The sequence below is a fragment of the Andrena cerasifolii genome, chromosome 15 (genome assembly GCF_050908995.1).
Source record: "Andrena cerasifolii isolate SP2316 chromosome 15, iyAndCera1_principal, whole genome shotgun sequence".
Taxonomy (NCBI): Eukaryota; Metazoa; Arthropoda; class Insecta; order Hymenoptera; family Andrenidae; genus Andrena; species Andrena cerasifolii.
Window position 1 is genome coordinate 3,276,692 of NC_135132.1, and position 20,984 is coordinate 3,297,675.

The following is a 20,984-nucleotide window of genomic DNA, read 5'->3' on the forward strand; positions in this document are numbered from 1 at the left end:
ACCAAGTAGAATAACACAAGTCCAGTGGACTTGCGTCGTTCTACCTTAAGTGTCCATAAATTATTACTATTCCGTTTATTATTATTTACGTTAATTATACGAATATTAAATATCGCGCTAAGCGAAGGAACTATGCGTGTATGTCGTAAAAAAGAAAACCAGGAAACATTGCAAATAAGAAGAATTGCTGTTTGGAACTTTAAACGACAATACCTCGAAAGTGGAAGCACACGACATGCGGCGTTTTTCTTTAAAACCAGAGATATTTGTCATTGAAGATAGCGAAAAGTTTTCCGCGCAATTGTTCTGAAAATTTCGGTGTTATACACGTGTAAAAGAGTACAGGGTCAGCGTTTTATCCTGCAACCCGCGCTCGCGCGAACAGGTAAAATGGCAACAGCGCCTCGCGGACTCATTCCACTGCAACCATGCACAGTCCCGGCGTGCGGAGAGCTGCCAGCGACCGCTGGACAGCAGTGATGCCCGAGCTTCGAGAATTTTGGGATGGTCTCTTTCAAATTAACGTCGCAAAGAGTTATTCAAAATTTCCCGGCCCGGGTTGAAAAATTTGGGTCCTTTTTCGTATAACTTTTAAACTACAAAAGATATTGGAATGCAATTTGCACCGAAAAATGAGAAAAAATTATTCCCTCTTAACGATGGATAATTTAACATATTTTACATTTACTTAATTTTTCCCATCAATTTTTTAACCATAATTGTTGTAAAAAGCTTTTGCAAACTGTTTATTTGATACTGTATTTAATGCTGCTTTTAAAATTCGCGGTGTTGATAAACAATAGGCTAGTTATTTCAGTATCATTACTTTCAGAAATTGAGAAATTAAATTTTTATTCAATCACGTGTTAGTTCTGCAAGCCTCAGAATCTATTGTTCTGTTTTTTTTTCTGATTTTATCCTTAATGCAACAAATGGGACGCGTCTTTGACTGTAGCGGTGTTTTAATTTTTTTTCTTGCGGGGTCTCGTGCAACGCCTGGAGAGAAATAAGTGGGGGGAGCCGGCTGACCCGGGGCCCGACTCGCGCGGCTCTCGAAGTGGGGAGGGTCGACGCTCCTGCTGTAGTGGAATGCGTCCGTGAGGCGCTGTTGCCATTTCACAAGTTCGCGCGAGCGCGGGCTGCCGGATAAAACGCTGACCCTGTAGTTAGCAGAGAACAAAAGGGAGCGCGATAATCGTTGAGCAACGGAACAGACGCAAATTACGAGCAGGGAATATTTACGGCACGAAGGGCTTTAATTTTCAGGGCAGCGAGGTTCGTTTATTAATTAACGGGAATACCGCGTCAACGTTGCCGCAGCTATGGGAATGCAGGACGAACGTTCGCTATAAATTTTTTGTCGTTCACCTCTATTCCACCCTGGGGAAAGGGTTGCCCCCGACCATCTAAATATTATAGCGTCCACAGCCTACCGCCTCCCTTCGTTAAATTGTGCCACGAATTGTCAGAATGCAGATTCCAGTGATTTTCAAAACACTCGATTGCACCTGCCTGATTGCATTGCAAATCTATCGTTAATTATTACGCGAATGATTTCTACTAACCATTTTGCGTTTCCCCTTGCATTTTGCATTTACTAAAAAATTATTTCCCTCCCCAGATTTTTCTATTTCACTAAAAATTTCGATATTCCTCGCTGATTTTTAATTTCGTTGAATATTTCGTTTTCCCGCGAAATTTTCGTTGGGAATATAAATTACTTAATTACCGTCTGGAATACTAAAACGTGATCAAGGAAGCATGGACGAGGACTTTTAGAAATAGAGGCTGGAAGGGAACTCAAGGCATGACTGAAGGGAGGGTGGTTCTTGATATAAAAATGTGTAAAAAAAAATGTCGAATAAAATTGTCGAGTGTGGTTGACTAATTGTAAGAATTATCCAAAGTATATTACCACTGAAAATCGAAAATGAGTTGAGATTGTAGAAATATTTTTTCGAAAAAAGTCGATCGTGGAGCCTCGTTGGACTACTTGTGCAGAAATAAGTTGGAATTGCAGAATAAATTTTATCGGGCGCGGATTTGTTTGGAAAAAAAATTCAGTCGAAGTTGAAACCGATTCCAAGTTAAGTTCACGCGTAGCTCGGCGGATTTTCAAAGCGGATTGTGTAAAAAATGAACCCTCGTGTGAAACAGTTTTATTTCACTATTTCAATTTATTTTCACGTGAAATATTACCCTCTGTTCAGTTGCACTGCGAGTTGTGCTGGCTATCAGTACCGGATTAATTAAATCCGAAGGAAATCTGATAACAGAAGTGACAGTTATGATAGATTCAGCGTAACCTGAGTTACAGAAAATTAAAAGATCAAATTATCACTTCTCGCACATTTTGTGAAAACAGAAACGTAACAAAAACTAATAAAACAAAATCATTTTTAAATTAGTATGATTCAATGCTTAGTTTATTCCTTAAATTATTAAAGTACCTAATTTCATTTAATTATTAATATTATTATTGATAACAATAATTAAAAACGTTTCTTTAGCTCCAAATAATTCGACGAACTTTTTGCATCTTGCGTTTGTAATAAATATTTCACCATTTTTACTTGCGTTGGAAAATTTTCTTTAAATTCAACAAAGGCAGTCCTGACAGTTGCGGCTTCGCGCAATTGTAATTCTGTATGTCCCCGTCACATTTTTCAGTTTCAATTGTGACAATGAAATTTTAGCAGCACAATTACCATTCAAATCTTAATTCACAAAGCAGAAAGTGTTTGTGTGTTTGTCTGTCGCTTAAAAAAATTTTAGTGTGTCACAAAGTATGCCCCAGATCATTATGCCTAGCTAATCCAGACGAATGTGACTATTTTCACAAAGAAAAAAAATTAAATGAATAAATTTTTTTTATAAAATCAGTATTTAAATTTCGAGTGAAGCCGAGTGGTAAAGTTATTTATATGCAGTCTAATATTGCAGCAAAGGAATGCCCATTTAGAGAATCATTGCCTGTGATTTCTCGAATAATTGTCCTACCACTCAGATTTTTTTTAACGCAGAACACAGTGATATATTGTAATCCTGATAAACTTTGGAAGAGAACAGAACTTCGCCAGTCTTATCTGGCGTTACTCATTTTAATTTTCTCAGGCTTAATGGCTGCGAGCACTGCAGCGAAACTTGATTTAATTTAACTATCCCTCCTAGTTTTATATCTGCGAATTTCTCTCGTTTGGTACAAGACCAAAAGAAACCTTGCAGAAGTTGAAGTTACTTCCAAGCTTTCGTGCTACCAGGACTTCGCGATTGTAACATTCGACTGCGAAAGCAATGGGCAATTTAGAGTAATTGTTACTTCCTTATTTAATTTCAGTTCATAATTAGTTTATTTTGAAAGTGGCCTAAGTCCATTTATCTTCGAATCGAGATATTTAAGGGTTTGAGTTTCAATGAATTTAAAAATATACGTATAGGATACCAATGAGTCATACTGCTTAAGTGTATCTAAGGATGTTAAATTTATAGTTGCTATTAAAATAGTGGCAATTATTAAGTGAATAATACGCGTTTTCTTATCAAGAATGGAGTTAGGCCACTTGCAAAATTAACAACCAGATTCATTATAAAATTTCAAGGTGCCCAAGTCCATTCAACATAATTTAAGATGCTTCAAATTGAATTTATTAAAATCTCCCAAACCCCAAAACTTCTCAAAAATATTATTTCTTTGTTTTCGAAAATTTTTTCAGGTACAATATTTCCGGTTTGAGTACAATATCTTTTTCCTGAATTCCGTTTAATCTTTCGCACTTTTTGGATGTACGATTCATGAATATCTTCTCCATTGTTAATCGTACCTTCATCCCCTGAAGACGAATATTGTTCTATAATTCTGTTTCGTTTTCGATTTTTTTTTAAATCATTAGTTACTATTTCTTCTTCACTATCTGAACTAAATAGTCTTGTTCTGTTCTTCCCCATGGGTGAAATAATTTCTAAAATTTAATATTAAATTTTAAGTTTTGTATTAATTAAATGTACTGGTTATTCAACTAACGCAATTGTCCAAAAACTCAGGTTAACTTGTAAATACTAATTAATTAAAATTACCTTCGTCACTGCTTTCTGACATTATCGATAGTAAATATCTTAATTTAAGTATAAATGGAGTTAGGCCACTTTCAAACTACACGGTTCGATTATTGAACTAACTCTGAAAACTTATGTGTCAAGAATTATCGTATTTGCTCGGATTATAAGCAACCTGAAATGCTTTACTGCTAAATAACATGAAGTTGTACATGTACCCATGATAACCGGAAAAAAATTGAAAAATGGAGTTAGGCCATTTTCAAAATAAACGGCTCAATTATTATTTCGACACCTACTGTATTTGCAGAAAATGTGATATTCGGCAGAGATTGAATACTTTGCACCGCTTTGAATTTAAAATCTATCTGTACTATTATTTAAAGAGGGGACCGATTTTTATGTCCACGCAAAACTCAAGAGCTATTAAACCGATCTTCCTAAAATTTTAACACGTTATTCCAGGATACTCGAGGACAATCCAGGGAATCTCCGAAATTTTGAGAGGATGTTATCTTTTCCGAAATGAGGAAATTAAGTTTTTTCTTCAAAATACTTCATCTTCTTAAAAGACACAGTGGCTCGCATTAATATTCGGACACTTTTTAAAATCGCATAACTTTTTTAGAATTGCTCCAAACAACTTGAGTTTTTTTTCAGAAGCTAGAAGGATTAGTTTGCTAACTGACGCGTTTCGTCGTTTTAAAAAAAAATGTATTTGGTTGGAATAGCAAAAAAAAATAGAAAAGGTCATTTTTTAATTTTTTTTGTGAGCTTGTAATGAAAATTCAAAATTCGCTGATTTCGGAAATTTTCGCGATTCTCGACCTTACTCTGCGATCTTTAAACGTTTGTAGCTCGGAGCAACGTTAACCAATTTTGATGAAATTTTAGGCACGTATGCAACTTACTGCAATCTACAAACGGTTTTTTTTTTTTTTTGAATTTTCATTACAAGCTCACAATGAAAAGTTTAAAAATCGACCTTTACTATTCTTTTCGCTATTCCAACGAAATACATTTTTTTTTCAAAACGCCGAAACGCGTCAGTTAGCAAACTAATCCTTCTAGCTCCTCAAAAAAACTCAAGTTGTTTGGAGCAATTCTAAAAAAGTTATGCGATTTTAAAAAGTGTCCGAATATTAATGCGAGTCACTGTATTAATTCTAATAAATATGAATCAATCACTCTAATATCTCGGGCGAAGCAGAGACGAGGGACGCCAGTACCAAATAAAGTAAAATTTGTTAGAGTCCTTGAATTCTGCAACTCCACGCACAGTAGTTGTCCTGATGCTCATGAACGGCAGTGTAACTACTACGAAAATTAAAACTATCAAATCTAATCGTATAAAGTATCAGAGACGCCTGCAGCATCGAATTGAAATTTGGGTCGTGTCGTCAGTCTCAGTGTAATCCGATATTAAGCCCAAATAATAATTTCCTGCAATTTCTCGTGCATTATACGGTCACATTAACCGTGGTAGATCCATTACAATTACCACACCTGTTGTTATTGTTGCCATCCAAATTGCTTGAGGATTATAGCAGAGTGTAGGGTATCCGTGGTAATTAAGGGACGCAGGAATCCGGCAGTGGAAGGATTTTGTGCCAACGACATGCACTGGTGGAAATATTTATTGCGGCAGTTGAATGTTTAATATTTCGTCACTTGATAGAAGTATGGGGGAAATTTTATCGCGTGACTGGTGACCGGGTACTCTGTCAATTCAGTGTTTGACATCTCCACCAAAATAAGTTGGACTTTAAGGGGACAGTCCACTGTGAAGTCGTGAGAAATTGACATTTTTTAGGATTTATTTTTTAGTAAACGGAACATCCAACGTAAATCATTTTTACCCGACTGCGGCACGCAAAGGAGGGTATTGTGTTTATCAGGCTATGTATGGATGTCCATGATTTGGACAAATGAGGTGTCTTTAGAATTGTCTTGACGTTCCGAATGTTATAGGATATAAAAAAAATAAAAAAATATTAAAAAAAAAATTAAATAAAAATTTAAAAAATTAAAAAACCCGACTGCTTAAAAAAACATTAAAAAAATTAATTTTTAATTTAATTTTTTTATTAATTTAATTTTTTTAATGTTTTTTTAAGCAGTCGGGTTTTTTATTTTTTTTAATTTTTATTGTTTTGTCTACTTATTAATACACTTATTGGCAGTATAAAGAAAAATCTATTTTAAATTTTTAACAGTTTTTTTAAATATATATCGCACTGATGTGAGCGCCTTGAGAAAGCGATGCACTGCTGGCGCAGGTGATATCGGGAGAACGACGCATTTGAAAGAAAAAATACAAAGTGTGTTGTAATCATTGTGAGTGTGGTTATCGCCGGAACCAGGATTATTTTTACTGATAAAAAATTAACAAAATGGCGGAGGTTTGAAATTTAAGTGTCGAAATACAGTGAATTTTTCAATCACTTTGCCTTGTAAAAGGTATGAAATGGTTAATCAAAAAAGGTTTCCGTGGTCCCGGTCATAGCCACTGATGTGCTGAATAACGTGTAAAAATTTCAGACCGATTGGTCAAATAGTTATTTTGCCATCACCTGCAACAGTCGAAAAAATGTTGCTTTGAGATAATCGCGTTTAAAGTTTTAAAACAAATTTAAAATAATTGTTTTAATTTTTTTTGTATAATATAAGAGTACCTTAATGAATACCAAAAAGATTTATTGAATTATATGTTGTATTTACGGAGAAAAAAATCTTTAAAAATAGCTTAATTTTTCAAGCTGTCACAGTGGACTGACCCCTAAAGTAGATCTAACAATTGAAGACTTTGCTGCGAAAATGAGGCAGTGCCATAATTTGCTAGAATTGAGTTACGGATAGCATTGAATGTAAAAGAAATTCTGAATAGATTGGTGCGTGAAAAAGGCAGATCCGATAATCCCGTCGCAAGTTATAAAGGTCTAGCACCTACTTGCATCCTATCTGGATTTGGTGAAAGGAGGGAGCATATTGAACTCTAATTTTTCTAAAATTCTGTAGATTGATGTTTTCTGCTATCTGTTTCCATGTACTAGTACATATTTTTATAACATAATAATAGTATTTAATGTAATTATTTGCCGGAGATATAAGTGGAGTTTTTTTACAATTTGCTGCAAAAAGGGGGCAACTCAAAATTTGTAAAATTCACCCTGCCACAAAGAAACGATATTTTTGCTTACTAATAATGCTAAATGCTGTGTTACTGCGTAGATTTCAAGTGATTAAAATATTTTGAACATGTTTTTAAAAATATTTTGTTAACACTGTTTTTATTAGTTTTCCAAAAGCTAATATTTTTTTGGAGCTGCTCCCTTCTTGCTGCAAAGTCTTCAATTTTATTGTGCATACTGTGTGGATTTGTGGTTGATGCAGTAATATTTCCAGCAGTGTTGAAATTACCATACGTAAGTTTTTTGTATATTTCGATGGAGGTAGTGAACATATTTTTTTATCATTATTTGGAGCAATCCTCTGTTCGATGTAATTTGTGACATTTTGGAGCACATATTCAACAGCCTTTGGTTTATAAAAAATTCCACAGATTCGTGAAATAATCTTGAAACTCTATTTTTGTTGTTACTTTTTTTTTTATAAATGTTACTTCTTCTAATTTGTGACCTTTGTGACATATACTTTTGATCTATATAAAAAAAAATTTGGCGATTTCATCATCAATTGAATAGTGTTCCTTGTCAGTGGGCAAACGAGTAATGTGGGGCTTCCGACGTACTATTCACGTGCCCATCGTGTAACGAGACGCAAAAAGCAGGAATGAATTTCAAAAATGATGCATATTTATTTATTAGTATCTTCTACTTAATAAATCTTAATTTTTAGTAAAAAAAGAAAGTAAAGATTTTTGAGTTTTTCTTACAAATTTCCTAGGTGTTCCATATTAGGGCCCATTTTTTCGAACGGCCGATTTTCACTCTTTTCAGTTTTTTATTTTTACTATAATTGCAAAACAATTGGATTTTTTACATTTTGCCAATGTAAATATGATTATGCATTAGTTTAGTTTCTTCGTCCCCTTGTGTCAGTTTTATTAAAAAAAAGAAAAATTCCCCTACTTTTGACAAGCTTTTGAAATCAGATGTTCCATATTACCTGCCTTTACCCTACTTGAAATACGCAGATATATTTTTTTATTGCTTCTTAAACGTAAATGTTCAGAAGTACAATTTTATGATCTAAATGCGAAACAGATTTCTATCTACATTTTCATTTCTCCACTTAACAACAAATCCCCTCTAACTTTCACTTCCTCATTCACAACGTATGAAAATACATAATCACAATCGAATTAATGAAGAAACTTGGAGTATTTTGGGAGGTCCAGTTTCCGAACAAAATCTTTTCCATACACGTCGCAAGTGCTGCGTCCATTTCGAATCTATGTTTGTGTGAACATATATGCAACCATCTTCGCCAGGATCACAAAAGGTGCCACGTTTTGGAGAATACATCAGATTTATGGAATGCATGCAGACCTTTCTGCCAAACTGTACGCATTTCTCAGAACACACGTGACTCGCGAAGTATTAGTAAAATTATGGCAGGACTCGATTCGATATTCAAATTTGTTTACATCTGAGTTGGCATGCGAGCGTAATGCATCGAAATTCTCTGGTGGTGATGGTAATTTTTCAAGGAGTAACGGTAGCAATTTCAATCGAGCAAGTGATTTATTGGTATCACTGCTCGCGCAATTTGCGCCGCGCGAGAACAAGCTGAATTTTATTGGGAAAACAGTCGCGGCCGATTAAGGTTGGATTTGTTCGTCGCTTGATGAATGCAAGGTCCACTTGGATTGGTGCAGTTCGGGTGATAAGGCCCACCTAAGGTTCTATAATTTTTTAAAAAAAAACTTGTGCATATTTTTGAAAACTGTTTTTTTATAGAAATCTATGGACATTAAACTATACACTGTAATATTTGTAATAATATATGATCCCAAAATATACGAAAATTAATAGGATTTTAAGAACCTTGTAAAGGGGCCTTATTTCCTGCAGTGCGGGTAATAAAGCCCACCTAAGGTTCTATAATTTTTTTTAAAAAAACTTGTGCATATTTTTGAAAACTGTTTTTTTATAGAAATCTATGGACATTAAACTATACACTGTAATATTTGTAACAATATATGATCACAAAAAATACGAAAATTAATAGGATTTTAAGAACCTTGTAAAGGGGCCTTATTTCCTGCAGTGCGGGTAATAAGGTCCACCTAAGGTTCTATAATTTTTTTTAAAAAAACTTGTGCATATTTTTGAAAACTGTTTTTTTATAGAAATCTATGGACATTAAACTATACACTGTAATATTTGTAACAATATATGATCACAAAAAATACGAAAATGAATAGGATTTTAAGAACCTTGTAAAGGGGCCTTATTTCCTGCAGTGCGGGTAATAAGGCCCACCTAAGGTTCTATAATTTTTTTTAAAAAAACTTGTGCATATTTTTGAAAACTGATTTTTTATAGAAATCTATGGACATTAAACTATACGCTGTAATATTTGTAACAATATATGATCACAACAAATACGAAAATTAATAGGATTTTAAGAACCTTGTAAAGGGGCCTTATTTCTTGCAGTGCGGGTAATAAGGCCCACCTAAGGTTCTATAATTTAAAAAAAAACTTGTGCATATTTTTGAAAACTGATTTTTTTATAGAAATCTATGGACCTTAAACTGTACACTGTAATATTTGTAACAATATATGATCACAAAAAATACGAAACTTAATAGGATTTTAAGAACCTTGTAAAGGGGCCTTATTTCCTGCAGTGCGGGTAATAGGGCCCACCTAAGGTTCTATAATTTTTTTAAAAAAAACTTGTGCATATTTTTGAAAACTGTTTTTTTTTATAAAAATCTATGGACATTAAACTATACACTGTAATATTTGTAACAATATATGATCACAAAAAATACGAAAATTAATAGGATTTTAAGAACCTTGTAAAGGGGCCTTATTTCCTACAGTGCGGGTAATAAGGCCCACCAATTTAATATGCACAATTGGGGCAAACAAAGACACCTTCGACCTCAGGTGTGAGACCAACGCATTCCTCGAGTGTCCAGGTGAGACAGATGACACACTGTCGCGTATCTGTCTTGAATGCAGTTCTGCATAATTTGCAAAACCAACTGTCTGCAGAGTTACCGTCAACGTTTCCTCCAGATGGCATGGGCTCTTGTTCACACACTCTTGTCTTTTTTCTTCTGGCTGAAGTGACACGTGCTTTGGAGCTCCTCTCAATATCGGTCCTGCTTTGGAAGAGGTTTGGAAAATGAGTTTTCTTAACCGCAAAGAAATCCAATTAAAATCCTCCGATCAACCTAATATTATTATTATATCGATTGCACCCTAGCTGCTGTGCACCCGCGATTCAGAACGAAGTGTTTTCCCCGTGCCGCGTAACGAAATTAGGGGAACTCGGGAGACAAATTCGCTGGAATCGGTAAACAGGGGCTGAGGGGGGAGAGCCGGGGAAGCCACTGGGGAGGAATTGTCTGATCCCCGGGGAATTGCGGCGATTCGATTGGACCAGCCTCGAAAAGTTTCTGAAAAACTTCATCGCCTCTGGAACATCGTCGCGCGGGTATAGCCTCTTTAAAGTCGAAAATATTCTTACGTTCGGAGAGGGAGGGGGTGCGAGCACTTTTTACCCTTCGCACTTTTGTGCTTCGTTTCTACTTCTGTGCACCCCTCTGCGACAAAAGAGTGCTTCTGCTTTGAGAGTGACGGCTCAGAGTTTGCATGAAATGTTACAAATCCCGTTGAGTTTACATTCGGGGATTGTAAGGTGCTTTAGGTGGGCCACGCTTTCGTGGATGCGAAATGTTCAGGGTGCATTATTCTCCATGGAGCTTCTTTCGTGCTAATGAGGGGACATTCAGTCTAAAGGATTTCTGGGACTTGTCATTGAAGCTGTTTAATTTGTTCTGGATTGTAGCGAAGCTTTCGTCTGTGGATGTACTTGCTGCCGCAAAGTTGTTTACATTTCTGTGTCCATTGTTACTGTGTCACTGTTCATATTCAGTTTATAAATGTTTCAATGGCTCTATTCGTCAGGAGGGAAGATTATGACTTTAGTTTAATATGTTTTGTTTAATTTATCACCGATTGGAACGCAACTTTGTGGGTTTTTAGAGTGACTCAAAACAAGAACAAAGGTGGGTTTCATTTGGGCCCTATCGCCATTTAAGGGGACCTTCCGGTCTAAAAGTCGATTTTTTTTTATTTTAGTTTTCGAATGTTCAACCTTTTAGGAATACGTGTTTAGCAGGATTTTTTGAAATTCGTAAAATTCCCCAAGTTATAGGCATTTGAGTAGCGGCAAATGCATGGGTAACATCCGGCCAGTCGGCATTCACGTAAAACTTTAAACGCGTTTTTCTCGAAACAGTGTTCTCAAAACGGTGGGACCTGTATCTCCAAAAGTTATTATACGATTCGACTGAAACTTTTTTTATTTTGAAGAATATACTTCTGGCTAGGGGGGAAACCAGAAAAAAATAAAAAAATGACATTTTTTGAGAAAATAACGACACTTGAAGTCTGAAATCACTTTTTCCCTATACTTTTCATCCTTTCAACGCCTTTGGAAATTAAAAATCTTCAATTTTTTGTATTTGTTCTGGTTTCCCGCCTAGCCAGAAGTATATTCTTCAAAATAAAAAAAGTTTCAGTCGAATCGGATAATAACTTTTGAAGATACAGGTCCCACCGATTTGGATCAATTTGCCGTCTGCAATGATTAATTATAAAACAAGAAATATATTTTTGTAGCTTAAGACATTCTTAATACAATGCAAAAAATCGCATTAAATTATATACACTAGTTTTCCTTTAATTAATTCCTAAATATCACCTATTTTGGGGGGCTCTAGACCAGAAGGTACCCTTAAGGGGTTACGCTACCCTGAAAGTTTTGAAAAAACGATTATTTTTCTTTGCATTTTCTTATTATGTGAAGTTTTAAGAATAATTTAAGTCATGGTAGACGCAAAAATCCCCCAATATAGCCGAGTTATAGACTTTAAACGAGGCGCGGATGTCGATATTCCGCAGCAGGTAGCGACCATTCTACTTTTCTTCTTTTGCGTTTTTCTCGAAACTACATTTTCAAAGATGACCTATCAAATATCTCCAAAACTATTTGTCCGATTGATTTCAAACTTGGTACGCCTATTCTTAATGGTATTGTCTACAATGTAGCTGTGACGTCCCGGCCCCATCACATGGGTCACGCCGGTTAGTCTCCGCCGGCGCCGCTAGAGGTCTACTCTTCTCGCAAGTACTATCATCACTCTCGTTCGTATATATACAAGTTCCAAGTTATTTCCTCTTAGGCTCCGTGTGTCTAGAGCAGAGTAGCGTCAGCTATAACCCTACTGATGAATCTGGCTGACGGTCCCAAGCAGGGTTGCCAGGTGTACTGAATAAATGGCGGTGTGCTGACCTATATGACGTCATAGTAGTAGTAGGCGAAGGGGAACACTTATATTTGGTTGGTGACGCCGTGACGTCATACCAACGTTAAGTCAATCCAAGTCAAGTGACGTCATATACACAGTGGTGCCAGAATCGTGGGACAAATGCTTACCCCCACTAATGACCTACCGTCATCCCCCACTTTTCTCCCACCACACTGCACACAAGCATATCCCCCCCCCCTACTCCTCTGCGTGTGCTCGGCAGCCCAACAGGCAACGCACACGGACGGACGTAGGAATATACTTGTGTGCAGTGTGATGGGAGGAAAGTGGGGGACGACGGTAGGTCATAGTGGGGGTAAGTATTTGTCCCACGTCTCACGATTCTGGCATCACTGGTCTATATGCCAATACAGCGTACTGAACCGCTTCGCAACCCTGGTCCCAAGACGAAACACGCACTTTTCCTCCACGATCCTTAATGCCAATCCACCTGCCACCTGCCGCACAGTACTCCAAAAAGCGTGACCGGCTCGAGGGATTACGGTTACGCCGGAGGCGACGGGGCAATCGTCCCGGAACGTTCCGGAATCAATCACCAATCACCATCTCGGTTTCGGATCATTTTTTTCATGCGATAACCCATTCGTACATAATAAATGTTTTAAGCTCGTTTCGTCAGGTGAAAAACGAATTTCTTCACCTTGCTCTTATTTGTGCAATAATTTTTTTTCTCAAATCCGTGTACTACATTATAGGTATTTTATTAAGGAACACGAAAATCATCATGTTTTTCATTTTAGATGAGCCTGGGCGTTATAATTTGTTATATCAGTCACGCGTGTAACGGCGGACGAGCACCGCGGGGCAAAAAATAACTCGGTTATTTTTTAATATTTTTGTACAGTATTTATACAATATATGTACTAATACATGTTCTACACATAAGAAAAGAAATGATTTTCAACCTCATAGTATCAGTAAAAAAAATCGACTAGTTTAGTGCTGTTTCGAGCGCCTCAGGGTGGCGTAACCCCTTAAGGGGGTGAAAACTAACCTCAAAGTCAAATTGGCAACTTCCACTTTTTCGCGTATAACTCCCAAAGTACAACAGACAGAAAAAAATGTTTCAAACAAAAGTTTAATAGCGCAATAATCGCTACAAACTTCCGTTAACAATTTTTTTAAAAGAATTTTTTTCGTCAGTTATATATTTTTTTAAAATTCTTTTCAAAATTTTGTTAACGGAAGTTTGTAGCGCTTATTGCACCATTAAACTTTTCTTCGAAACATTTTTTTCTGTCTGTTGTACTTTGAGAGTTATACGCGAAAAACTGGAAGTGCCAATTTGACTTTGAGGTTAGTTTTCACCCCCTTATAGAGCGATAGGGCCCAAATGAAAGACACACCGTTGTTCTTGTTTTGAGTCACTCTAAAAACCCACATAGTTGCGTTCCAATCGGTGAGTCCGGGTTCGCGGTTAGTTTTATAGAATGCCTACTCTGAACTACTAACAACGATGATGATAATTATGATAATGGTCGAATCATTAATAACAATTCAAGCAAAGTTCTACAACTTTTTTTTATGTCGTAAAGTGATTATGAGAATCTGAAAATTTACAGTAGCGTTTATAACAATCACATGTAGTGTTATAGTGTGAGTTCCAAAATCTATGATAGCAAAAATTAAAAAATGTGTCTCACAAGGGATGATCCCGAATCCGGAAATTCCAAAAATTCTGAAACTTTGTACATATGTAGGGGATTTACTCCTGATTACAACGCAATTTTTGTTTGCTGCCGAAAATCACTCGACGGGGGTGAAATTTACCCCTGAAAATTCGGATATTTTCCTCGCGAACTGCAAGAGATAGAAAAAAAATTTCAAGACAAAAGTTACTTCTTTTAATTAGACCTATAATTTGGTAAAAAAAAATTATTTTACCTTCCATTCTTCCCGATCTCCCCTTGCCAGCTGACAGTTTTCGAAGAAACCCTTGCCTGCATCTGTTTCCCATTTCATATTCCCGAAAATAGGAACTTGTTGAATGAAAGACTAAATCTAAGCTGAGTGTAAAATTATTATTCATTCTCTTTCTAATAATTCTCGTGCAATTTAAATTTTATTCATTATAATTTATTCATTTCGTTTTGCTCTTTTATAGTTCGAAGGGTGTCCAACATTAAATGGGATCAGCGTTATGTCGAAAATGATAAATTATGCGATGCATGTTAAGTTAATAAACGAATAAATAACTGTATTACCAGTATGACATTCACATGACATGACACAGAGTTCTTAAAACTGAATTAGTGCACAAATAAACATAAAATTAAATACACACTATATAAAAAGAGATGGAATAAAAGAGAAAGAGAACAAAACAAACACGGAGACAAAATTAATAAACCTATTATCAGCATGTGACTTCCAACAAATAGATTTTGAACGCACCCTAGCAGCAATTAACCACAATCCAATTTGTCCATTAGAATTAACAGTAATAAATTTTAGAAACGAGACAGTGGTGGTATTTATTTATAGCGTCATTGCTAAACGTAAAAATAATCTGATTTTGCCGGAGCCTGGCAATAGATGCCCATAAAAGTGCATCTACGAATAAATCATGGGGTGTGATTACGAAATTCCATTTTTTCTTTTGCATACGAATGACAATTCATCATACAGAAATACTATATCCAGGACGCTGTGTGCGAGCGAGGTAAAACTGAACCGAGTTGAATCTAGTCCAAGCATCGAACAATAATAGCTTATTTATGTAACAGGATTTCACATTGTTCACGGATTCACTGAAGCTGCAACAGAAATGAACCAGCAATTCCAAGATATGGGTTGCTACAAACATTTAACGAACTTAATAGATTTCGCAGCGTCAGATTGAAGCTGATTACCTCGGAATAGAAATGTGAAAGTAGAATTCACACGATTACTCATTCCTTGCTCGCTTTTGCAATTCTGGGTTTTAAAAAATGGCCAATTCGTAGTCGAAAGCAGTACGTGCAATTTTAAAAGAGGAGAACTTTAAGAATTCAAGTATCAGGTCAGTGCGAAAATTCGTTCGCTCGGTGGTGTCAGGTGTACGGAAATGTCTTTTTTACTACACCCACTCGCACCGTTGCCAGAAAAGTGGCGAAAGGTCGTAGGTAGCCGAGGGAAATACTTTGATTAAAAAAAACATGTAATATACTTTCACTTTTAATAAACACTTTGGCTAATACTTCGCGAGCTGCTGCAGTTGTGAATTCACAAAGGAAGAGTCGCGGTAAATATTTCCTTTTATTATTCCAGCCAATTTTCTTATCGACACTACAAGACCTGATGGTGTGTTTGAACTTCCACGAATTTTGCCTCAACCTCTCTTGTGCTTTTTAAAAGCCCCACGAATTTATTACGTAATCCTGAAACCCTGTCTGTTGTCACTTATTTTCTTTAAGTATTTCCTGAAAGTATCTACAATATTTTTGCATATGCCACTCTTAGGAGGTTCGTACTTTAAAATACGTAGACACAAAGTGCAATTTGATAGTCCCTGAAGACCGAAATAAATTTTTATTTATGTTCGTTTCTGTACTCCGCAGAAATACGTCATAAAAATATTTCAATTCAAGTTTCCAAAGCCAGTGGCATTGAATTTAAGGAGGGGTGACGTTTCGCCCCATAAATCAAGCTAGGCATGTCCCCACTTTTTTGCGGGCGAAGTTTCAGCGAATTTCAAAGTGTACAGCCGACTGTAGTCTTTATTAGGAACGCTGGTCCTCGGCTCTTAATTTTCCCATTGTCCAGCGACGTTCTTCATACCCCTCTGAATTTTCTGCTGCGACTTTGTCGCCGAGGAGGGTGCGCACCCTTGGCTAAAGCTATGATAAGCTTTCGACCTAAAGGTCATGTAATTTCAATGAGTTAATTAACTGCACAGTCAAAGCAGTGAGACGAAGCTCTGTGTTTACCTTGCAACACGTACGTGTCTCCCGGAACGCTGTTATTTTTATTTTATAATACACTTCGGCGCAGGGTGATAAATTTTGGAAGTATCATTAATATAAACCAGCTGAAACGCTGGGCACCGGCGCCTTTAAAAGCTCATAATTATCAAATATGACGAAAGTGTTCGCATTCTGTTAAGTTCGACTTGAAGGTTAATTAGCTCCAAGTGCAGTCTCGATTCGATTGATGACAAAGGGGGGACATTATTTCAAAGGTTCACGCACGTCCACCATTAGCTGACACACTTTTCCGAGCGAAAGGAATTGAAAATTACTTGCGTGTTCTTTGAGAGAAATTTCAGGGGAAATTGTAGTGTCTCTAAGTCCTGATTAATTAATCTCGCGACGGTTTAAAGTGGACTGCGATATCAGAAGGGGAGCATTCCGATATTTCAGAAGAAGTCACTTCTTTAATGTCGCGAAAATTCTTGTAAAAGATTCGGCAAAAAATGTATCGCGGTGCTTCGAAACACCTCGTTTATCCACTAACTCGACTTGCTAGATATTGGTTTCTAGTAGAAGCTCTAGTAGACCCACTTCAAGAACTCAAAATCGAAAATCGAAAATCAGCCTTGCCTAATAAGCTTACATTGCAACTTCACAATTCCCTGAAACTCTCGAAGCATTGAGCTACTTTTCGGATCGATTCACCTGAAGCAAAAGTCGACAAATATTTTTTTTAAAAAAACCACCCCCTGTGAACGCAATCGCGCGATACAATTAAGAAATTTACCGAAGGGCTTGCGGCGAAAGTTGTGCAGACGAGAAATCTGTGGGACTGCAGTGTCACGTTAACACGTTGATGGCATCGATCTAAAACGCAGGACATAGCGTTGAGATCACTCGCGGGCGAGCGGAGCGAATTTCTGTTTTTTTCAATCACTCCCCGACAATCGAGCCCTGCTTCCGTAAATTAATACTTAAACAAAGCGTCGGCCTAGATCAACTACTTGGTAAGGTATCCTCACCCTGTCCTCCCTAAAAGCGCATCCCTTCGTGCGGGACTTAAAAGCAGCCGTGCTAATAATCGGCTGTCCTTTCATCCCCCGTGAGACGTCTCCTCTGGGGGTGTGTCTCCATCAAAATTCACCATATTTACAATCGAGAACTATCACCACCCTCCGGCCACAACCGCCACCCTCCACCACCACCGTGTCGCGGCCGCCTGCCCCGCCACGTTCCCGCACACACCCACACACGCGCACTTTTAAAGAGGAGCCTCCGCGGGGCTGGCAGGGGGACGAAAAATTCGAACCGATGAAGACGGATTGAAGGGAGATGGAAGCGCGGGGCTGGGAGGGGGGTTGGGGGATGTAGCGCCGAGTATTTCGGGGGGGTAGTTTTCGATTCGGCCGATTCTCTCAGCTCGGGGTGCGAGAGAGCACTGAAGTTCCAAGTGGATGGAGCCCCTGATGCGAGGATGCACAACTACTCCTCCCTCCAACCCTCCCCTCCTCGAGTCGACGCGCGCGCGTATTTCGAGCGTGTTCTCGGTGTTGTTTCGCGAGAGCTGGCAGAGGGTGGGTTTAACAGAGGGATACCGATGGTTCGTCTAGTGCCACTCGTGGGCTAGAACCCCCTTCGACTCATCCTGCGGGATAAATTCTGACGCCTCGGATTATCTTTAGCGTTATCCCTACCGATAATAGTTTGCTGACACTTCCCGCGCGCCCGCGGCCGCGGTCACTCCGCCCCTCGCGGTGGCAGGGCGGAATTTTAGTCCGGTGCGAAATGGTAATTGAGTTTTTATTGATTACGAATTTATTCGAATGATACGGGGAACAGAGGCGGGCAGAATTTTATTCCGTTGACGAGTGACGAATAAGGGTGACGAATAAAATTTTGTTCCACGCAAACGGATCAGCTTTTAGTCGGGGGAGAATTTATCGGAATAAATTTTCGATCGGATAAGAATTTATTTGAATTAATTTTTGGTCGAATAAGAATTTATGTGAATAAATTTTTGGTCGAATAAGAATTTATGTGAATAAATTTCTGGTCGAGTAATGTAAATAATTTTTAGTGAGATAATTGTTTAGGGGAGACCGGGGCAAAGTGAACCTTGGAGTAAAATGAGATTTCTTAATTTATAAATAAAATAATTTGAATTTCGACCGCATAAATCGTTCCAATTAAAAGAGTGTTGTTTCGGCACACTGGTTCGGTCCTTCGAATATTTATATAAAAAGTAATTGCAATTTTGAAACATTTTTTTAACAGTTTCCAACGTTTCGGTGAATAATTCAGACCATTTTCAAGGAAAGTTAAAATTTATTTTTTTTAAAAGTGGAAATAAAAAATGATGTTAAATGAACTTTTGAATTTAAAAGATTGTGGAAATGTCGCGTTCGTAGTTGGACATGCGACTCTCGAGTCCGCTGACTGGTGACTGGGTTAGGTGACTTTCTTAATTTATTCTTTATTATTAAATGGAATATATTTACAAATTTTGGTGACGTAATAAATGTGTGCAATACCACAATGATAATTATGCACATTCAGATATCGAAAGATGGAAATTCATTTAAAAAATTAAAAATGAAGTTTTAGAGCAGGGGTGTCGAACTAGCGGCTCACGAGCCGCAGTGGCTCCCTCTCCTCTTCGCCTGCTCCGTAGAGCCGTAGGAGAACGGCCCCCTCCACGCCTACTTCACTCTCCCCCCTGCCGGGTCTCGTGCAGCGCCTGGAGAAAAGTAAGTGGGGGAACCGGCTGACCCGGGGCCCGACTCGTGCGGCTCCAGGAGTGGGGGAGTTCGACACTCCTGTTTTAGAGACTTCCAATTGGTTTTCTTTTCAATTTAGGTTTTTGGGTAAATGAGTCTTAAATGTGTTATTTTAACTCCAAAGTTTTTCTGCGTGTTTATAACAAGCTCATAAACATACATGTATACGCGTTTGAGAAAACATTAACCCTAACGTTATTAAATAATTAATTTTCCACTGAGTACACATATGGGGCAAAGTGTCCGGGGTAAACTGAGCTGCGACGAAAAGATGCGCGAGTGTTGTGCGCAATAACCTAACCTGGCAGCTAGCTGGGAAACCCCGCGGCTTGATGGAACAGAATCTAACCTCAAAAAAATGAAAAATCTACCACAGTTTTTAACAACCACGGTTCAAAAAAAAAATAAATAAATAAATAAAAATAAATAAATAAATAAATTAAAATGTCATGCTACACACATCATCCCAGCGCAAGGGGTTGATAATTACCTATATCCTTAATTAAAACTCGTATTTTATTTCAGCTCACCTTACCCCAGATAGTAGCTCACTTTACCCCATATATGGGGTCTGGATTAGGTTAATGGGGTAAAGTGGTCGTTTTGGCATTTTCTTTTCAAGTTGAATTTTAATATTCTTTAAGATTATTTTAAGTATTGCTATTCGTCATTTATCAATAGTAATGTTCAAATTATATTATGAATCTATTTTCACACAATTTTATTGCATGGTAAAAATTTTATTCGACTTCAAACTTTTTTCACGTCACTTTTTCCCCGGTCTCCCCTACATAAGGTTCGAGTCACCGATTTGATTCAGATTTTGCGTATAGTTACTGCACAACGTATATAATAATTTATACGACTCATGTAGCGCACTACTAAATTTTTTTCGGTAAAATTCAGTTCCAAGGTTTGCACTTTCAAACCCTCGATATATGCACTCGTGCGTGAAACGAAAACGTAATTACGTTGCAGTAGGCGGCTCAGCTGTAGCCCATATAGTAATACCAGGGACGTGTATATATATATATAGTTACTAGCGTTTAATTATATCTACGATTACTTAATTAATTGATCTCCTTCTAGAGATCTAGAGAAGATAAAATTCTGAGCTTATTTTTTCCATAAAATATTACTGCACATGATATTGGATTATATGCAGTTAAAATTAAAATGGACTAACAAGGGATGTTGGGGAACTCGAAAATTCAAAAAAAATTTAAACTTAGCAGAAATGTAGCTCAACTTTTGCTGACAGCATAATCATTTTTTGTTTCGGCAATGAAATAGCCCTAGGGGTGAAAACACCCCCTCAACGAAATTCTGAGTTTTCATACTACCGTGAATAGCTGCGAAACCGTAAAAGATATCGAAAAAATGTTTAATTACAAGTTTGACGGTTTTTGAAATCCTATAATATGGCGATTAAGAATTTTCGAAATATATCAATTTTTCAAAATTTATCTACATCACCATTTTTTCAAAAATTCTTTATCACCTTTATACTCACGATGATACAAAAACTCACAATTTCTTTGAGGTGCTTTCATCCCCAGAGTCGTTTCATTGCCGAAACAAAGAATGGTTATTAGCACCGCTTGAATTACATTTCTGCAAACTTTCAAAATCTTTTAGATTTTCGAGTTGCCCAGCATCCCCTGTAAGATTAAACCTAAAATTGAAACTAAACCAATGTCTTAAAATTGCATTGACAGTAATTAATAA

At 37.2% G+C, this 20,984-nt stretch overlaps 2 protein-coding genes across 3 annotated transcripts in view; one reads left to right on the forward strand and one right to left on the reverse strand.

Moving 5' to 3' along the window:
- LOC143377207 (uncharacterized) overlaps positions 1 to 17,885 on the reverse strand; it is a 96,854-nt gene extending 78,969 nt beyond the window's left edge. For both annotated transcript variants that reach the window (XM_076828259.1, XM_076828258.1), the window contains exon 1: positions 17,502 to 17,885. The gene's annotated coding sequence lies outside the window, so the exon portion shown is untranslated. The remainder of the gene's footprint in view (positions 1 to 17,501) is intronic.
- LOC143377161 (midasin) overlaps positions 1 to 20,984 on the forward strand; it is a 187,914-nt gene that overhangs the window by 109,244 nt on the left and 57,686 nt on the right. The gene's annotated exons all lie outside the window — the stretch shown is intronic.